At 35.3% G+C, this 6,796-nt stretch overlaps 1 protein-coding gene across 3 annotated transcripts in view; it reads left to right on the forward strand.

Annotated features, from left to right (window-relative positions):
- USP3 (ubiquitin specific peptidase 3) overlaps positions 1-6,796 on the forward strand; it is a 104,127-nt gene that overhangs the window by 3,379 nt on the left and 93,952 nt on the right. For all 3 annotated transcript variants that reach the window (XM_032990207.2, XM_042803733.1, XM_042803735.1), the window contains exon 2: positions 5,745-5,916. The gene's annotated coding sequence lies outside the window, so the exon portion shown is untranslated. The remainder of the gene's footprint in view (positions 1-5,744; positions 5,917-6,796) is intronic.

Raw genomic sequence — 6,796 nt, forward strand, 5'->3', positions numbered from 1 at the left:
TTATCCATATGTTCTTGGAATATGCTCCATACCTGTAGTAGCTTGTAGTAGCTTGCTCTTCTGTGCTTTCCCTGACTTTTTTTTTTTACTTCTTCTTGCTGAAGATAGCAGCAGTATGGAGCAATGCCAACTATCCTATCTGTTGTTTTTCTTAATGGCTTTTGACCCTGTTACAATGAAGTTGACCTTATTTATCTTGTTTTTATTAGGAATGGGTAGTATTCTTTGCCCTGCTATAGAGCTACGGGTGAGAAGTCAGCAGAGCTAGAGATCACTGTAATGTTCTTCTCAAAGTATTTTTAGTCTCTCTGTGTATGAAAAAATAAAAAATTCTCTGATGTTATATTTTCAACCTGTCCCACTTTTTAGGCTTGGACACCCTAAAAGCTTAGTGGTGGGTTTTGATGTTTTTTTTTTTGAGTTGCTAGCAACTTAACTTTTCTAGCAAAGCAAGAAACTGTTCTTTGTGTTCATTAAATACACAAAAAGCAAAGAACAAAAGAGGAAAACATTGGTGAAAAATGCCTGAAGAGCATAAAATCTCCACTGTGCAACCTCCTTCACTCTTACACTTTTTGTATAGCAATTCCTAAAGGAAAAGCCCTCCTTGATAGTCCTCCAGAGGGCATCTGACTTTCTGCTGAGAAAAATGTGACTTAAGGTTTTTTTTAATATATTCCTTTAAGAAAAGCACAGATGATAAAAATATAAAAAGTAGGAAATATTCTGCTTTTGTCTATATTTTTCTAGTGGAGTAATTCCCAGAAGATTTTATAAAATGTATGCAATCTGTACAAAAGCAGTTTAGTTCTGTAAAAAATAGCTTGGAAATGTTCTGTGCTGGCAGCTTTTAGGCAATCTGCTGGAAATGTGAATCAGGAACATATACATATAGGACCATGGTGGCTGTGCAAATATGGTGTGTTATTAACTGAAGAGAAAGGGCTGTTGCCTAAACTTGAATATCAGTGAAGGGTTAGATGCATCTGAAGTTACTCAATTTTTATTCATAAATTTTGATGGCTATGGGTGTTACCATTAATTGGTAGAAAACTCTGTAATAAGTTGATGTTGCCATTGCTTAAAAAATATATATCTTTCCTGGGAAGATATTTTGGTTAGTAGTGTGTGGCGATTAAATTTATATTCTATTTGCATCCAAAAACATTTTAGTATACTACAGAGTATAGGTACCTAGTCTGGTAGAAAAATAATCCTTGAGTAATAACACGTGACTTTGAATTCCTTGTTCCATGTAAGTGTTCCAGCATTCCTGTTTATTTTTACATTTCCTTTTGCTGTTGTTTCTAAACTAGAACGTATGGTGTTGTGAGGAAGTAAAAGAAGTGACAGCTTTTCTGACTCGATTTTCTCATCTGTAAGTCACTAGGTGGTGCCATTTCACTCCTCAGGAATCAGAAACTTTGTCTTACATACTATTTTTAGTAACAGTTACTATTTTTTAAAAAGAAAACAAAATAACTGGACTTTTGAGTTCTCTTTTTGGAACTACTGCCGTTTTTTGTCCTGAGACTATGCAATATATATATATTTTGCTCAAAACACCTGAAAATATTGATGAAAATGTGCAAAATTTCCAAGTGTTCTTTTATATTGTCGTAGACTTTCAGTTTTACATTCATTTACATATATTTTACTGACTTTGATAACGAGACCTGATTTGATAAAAATGTACGTTTTAAATGTAGAATTGTTTAAGGGGCTTTTTAACTTTTTTTCCTGAGGTCTAGCTAAGTATCTGCATCTAATGTGAATTATGATATGGATTATATCAGTTGAGGCATAGCAGTTTTCATCCATGGACAAATGCTCTCTCTTTCTCTGTTATGTACTAAGAATTGAAGAGAGTTAACAGTAGATCATTTATGTGTCCTATGGAAGTCCTGGGATACCACAGAAACAACTTCGTGTAGTTTCATCTAACAAGCTAAAAGTTGTCCAGGGAACTTTTGTTTCGTAATTTTACAGTAAGAAGCTATATGGTAATTTACTGTATTGTCACAGCTCGTGCTGATTAAGAGGTAGGTACAAGTGATGGGTATTGTTTCCAAGTTTAACCACCTTTCTGTTTAACTGTCAGAAATAGGAAGGCTTGCAAAATGGCTTTGACAGTTTTTTGTGGTAGCTCAAATTGAAAGAATGGCGAAGTAGAACAACATGAACAGAAATGCTCTTTATTAATTAAATTACTTATTTTGAATGATCCTAATATCAGGTGTTGATTTGCTGGCCAGCAGTCTTTTCTTGGTGAGAACAGTGTTCTAAAACCGTAGCTGCCATATTGCGGTAGAAGATCTTTTTGTGAGTGTACAAGGTGCAATGACTTAGGTTAGTTATAGAACAACCTTAGAAGTTTCATAAAAAGTAGTGAATACTCAAGTTGTCTGAAGCTATATAGTGAGTGGATTATAGTTCCAGGCTAGAACATGGTCAGAGCCTCCAGGACAGTCCTGAAATGATTTAAATGTAATTAAATTACCTAAAACCAGTACCACCAAAACATTTAACTGGTGGTGTGGGCTGCTTGGTTGCCAGAGGCTTCCAAACTACCATCTCTTTGTTGCTTCTTACTTACTTTGTGAAGAGCCAAGCACGTACTAAACATTCATGTTAAAGAAATGGAGACATCAGCATATCCTGGTGCTGGATACTTAGTCGTGTCAGCCTGCACTGTTCTTGGCAGCTGGGTACATCCACTCCAAGTGTTGTACAGCCCTGTGGGGTCATTCAGCAGTCACTGGCGTTTTTTCATCAACTCTGAAAGATGAACATGGTGGGAAATTTTGTGTGTGTGTTACAGAGTCTTCTGTTTGTTTTTGTTGGGATTAATTAAACTACAGGGAATTTGAACACTGACTGTAAACATTTACTTGTTTAGGCAGCCAAAACTGAAACAAGATATGTCAGATTTTACTTTTCTGTAATGTTTCTGATTATCTGGCATTTTTGAAATACAGAACATATAAATATTGCCTTCTTTACAGATGTCTGTGGCGTCAGTTAAGCTCCACTTCACATTTTCTATTGATGAAGAAAAATCTTTGCCTTTTTTTTTAAGTAGAAGAAAGAACAAGGAAGATAAAGTAAAAATGATAATAAGATTTAAATATTCCTTGCAAGCTAATAATAGAAACCTCACAGTGTCTTTTTGAATTTTTATGTCCCAAGCTGTGTTTATGGTTAAGAAAACCCCAGACTGCAATTTAGTCATCAGCTGATTTTTCAAAATATACTCAATGCATAAGAATAACTATCTATAGTTTTCTTTCAGAATTTCAGAAATTTTGATTACTTGGAAATAATAAAAAGGCAATGATTGGCAGTGGTGCTGGTTGTTCTGAGCCACTTGGTGGCATTGGGTTTTGTGAGTTCACCAGTCGGTTTAATTTCCTCAAGGTCTGGACAGTAGGAGAAGTGGAAAGTGGGACAAATTATCAGGCCGTTATAGAATGAGCAGGGGTACAAACTGATCATTTATTCGTAGTGTGAAAGTTGAGGGGAATATTCCACCCAGCAGTTGTCCAATTCTGGGTATCCAGCTACCCAGCCGCAAGATATAATTAATTTTCCCATGTGTCTAAGTTTGGGGTTCCTGGGCCTGCTGATCCTGAGCACTGAAATGGATGAAACTCTGGGACAGGCAGCTGCAGCTAACCCACTGCATGCTACAGGACTCTGGGGTTTGAAAAACTCTGTCTTTAAAATGACACCTTTTCATTTCACCTCCCTGGCTGTTTGACACCAACCATCTCTTCTCATGTGAAGAGCTCTGGATGTTACTTACGTTCCTGCTACTTGGTTGAACTATCTTTATTTTTGCAGACTTCCTTGCATCCTCACTATGAAGGTAGCATTGTGCTCATCCTCATGGGGACTTAGACTTTCTTCACTGCAAGTGGCTCAGAAACCTTCAAAATCTGAAATGCGGCTTGTTATGCTGGGACAGTGACTTCCTTTTAGCTCACCAGCATCCCAGATAGTGTTTAATGTTCTCTATAGTATTTCTGCACATTTAGAGCAACACATGTCTTCTTGAATGTAGGGGGATGAAAAAAATCTGTATATGTTTACTTCATAACTTGACTTTTGTTAGGCAGCTGTTTGAAGTACTCAATTCAAACTTCCTCATGGATACCAAGTGCCAGAACTTAATAGTTCTGTTGTGGCTTTCTGCAATAATAAGACAAATGATTCAGTATTAAATTTGTATGCTTAACTATGCGTAGCAGATTTAAAGTTGAGGACTAAGTCTTGAACTTAGATGAGAATTAATGTATTGATCTTGCTACAGAATTAATGAAAAGAACATTTTACTTCAACACAGTAAGCTTTGCAATAGCAAAACAGCTCCCATTTTCTGCCACCATTTTAGCTGAAGTCAAGAAGACTTTTTTTTAAAAAAAAGCTTTTATATTTAATATGCTTTTTCAGAACTTAAAATTTGCTTTTGTTGGGCATTAACTGTTAGGTGTATATATTAAAAATAATTCTTTGGGGTTTGTTTTCGTACATTAGATATGCAGATGAAAGTTAATGTTATATGAAAGGTAAAGATAATGATGAAAATAATTTTTCATCATTAGATATGCAGATGCAGAGCTTTTTGTGACTCAGTGCTTCCTGAGCAAATTTTGAAATACACTTAGTTGTGCAAGATATGTTGTATCCCTTCAATGTTCATAGTGGAGAAAATGTAAAAAAATGGTATTTATCATGATCCCACTGTACACACCTTTTAGTAGAATAGTCTTATGACTGGTGAACCAGTTTGGACAAACTTGTTCTAAATTGACTTCAAACTTTGTTATATAAACTATGATAGGATGTCCTGAAGTAAGTTCTTTTTTCTGAGGAAGAAAAAAAAATCTGGTACCTATTTTGACAACCTCTTCCTGAGAGGAGAAATTCTTGACTAAACCAGGATGGCAGTCAGTAAAGCACCTCTCTGAGGATATTAATATTTCCTTACAGGAAGTGAATACTCTTGAGTTTGGTTTTGACATTATCTAGTCACTCTGTAGGTGCATTGTAACACAAAAGACTGGGTTTCCTTATATCACAGGGAAATGGAAGGAGAGCTCTACACCCCTTGTGGCATCTAACTCTTTCACTTCTTTTCTGGCTTAAGTTATTTAGGCATCATTTCTGCTATTGGAGTCTCAAAAATGGGTTATTCCATTTAAAAAGGAGTGAACTGAGATTTTTGTAACTTGATCTAATTTATTATCGTAGCGTGTTAACTACATCTGCCTTTCTGATTACACTTGATTTTTCTGGACATCTGAAACGTTGTGCATGTAAGAATGACAAAAATGTCCTGGAAAGTATTTAAAAAATGTGATACTTTATAGGTTTATTAAATGATTGTGGCTCAAGAGCCCAGAAAACATATGGATGTAGATTCTTTCAGTTCAGGGACCACTGGGAGCGCGAACTGGTAATACAGTATTAAAGAAAATCAAAAATTCCCATGTGCTTGTGTTTTCAAAGGCAGCATGGATTTCATAGGAGGACTCCGTGCAATTAGAGAGTGTTACAAGTGGGAATAGCAGGAATATGATTTGTGTGAATCCATCTTCAGTTTGTTCTTTTGCTTAAGAAGTAGTTCTGAAGGAGGTATTTTTTGCCTAATGTGTAATATGTTTTCTTTGCTGGTAATATGAGACTTTTCCTCACAGTAAGCATATAGTATTTGGCTGAGGTTTTTATGCTTCTTTTTACAGATGCCAAGGAAGTTGCATGCAAAAGAAAGTGATTGATTGATGTTTTTAATCAGCTGAGCTGGAGATTAAAATACTAATGAAAATGTTATTCTTCTAGAAGAAATACGAGAAACTGAAGAAATTAATAAAAATTTATTATCCGTTCTTGTCTTTAAACACCTGTATTCAAAGAGTAAGTAGTGTTCCCCATAGCACACAAATGCTACTTTTTAAGATCAAACCTTTCAACATGATGATCTTTGTGTGCTTGTTTGTGCAAGATAAAAATGCTGGCAAACACAGTGTACTTAGATGTAAGATTATGCTTCTGAATTTCATGTGCAGTAAGTATTAATAAGTTATGTCTCCTTTCACTCAAACGCTTTTGACATCAAAGTTTTCTTGGGGATGGAAGGGGAAGAATCTAAAACAAGTTTGCATCTGCCATTTTTAAAGGAGAAAATGCCTACAGTAACAGTATATTTATTTAAAATCACAAATGTGGCTACTGAATGTAAAACGGATCTAAGTGTAAAGTTCAGATTGGAATCTGCCCAGTAGTGTTTAGCAGCATTCAGACCTGAAGTTATTTTAGGTATAAGCCTGTGCTCAATCCTTTTCTGCCTGTATATTGAAGTACAAGCATTTCAGACCCTCACTTTAGATGTTAAATTCAAGAGGAATTCTGTATACATCTGGGGCTAGGCTGGCTAAACCCTGTTCTTCCTGAAGTCAATGACATTTCACATTGTCTTCAGTGGAAACAGATAGGTTTATGCTTCTCACTTTCAAAAATGCATACTGAGACTTCAGTTTATGAGATTTAAAAAAAGCTAATTTTGATTACTTTCTAATAATTACTAGATTCAGAGAAATAAATCAGCAAAACCATCTACTGTATAATTGCAGCTGTAATATGTACTATAAAAATCAATCAAGATTTCATAATTATATGGCAAGTTGCTTAAAAGCAACCGTGAACTACATTATCTCCACATCATTCATACACACACTATAATTAAGAGCAGGATAATAAGACAAGATGCTTCTCTAATTCCAATGACAGACAGAGG

The sequence above is a fragment of the Tyto alba genome, unplaced genomic scaffold (assembly GCF_018691265.1).
Source record: "Tyto alba isolate M040663 unplaced genomic scaffold, T.alba_DEE_v4.0 Super-Scaffold_41, whole genome shotgun sequence".
Lineage (NCBI taxonomy): Eukaryota > Metazoa > Chordata > Aves > Strigiformes > Tytonidae > Tyto > Tyto alba.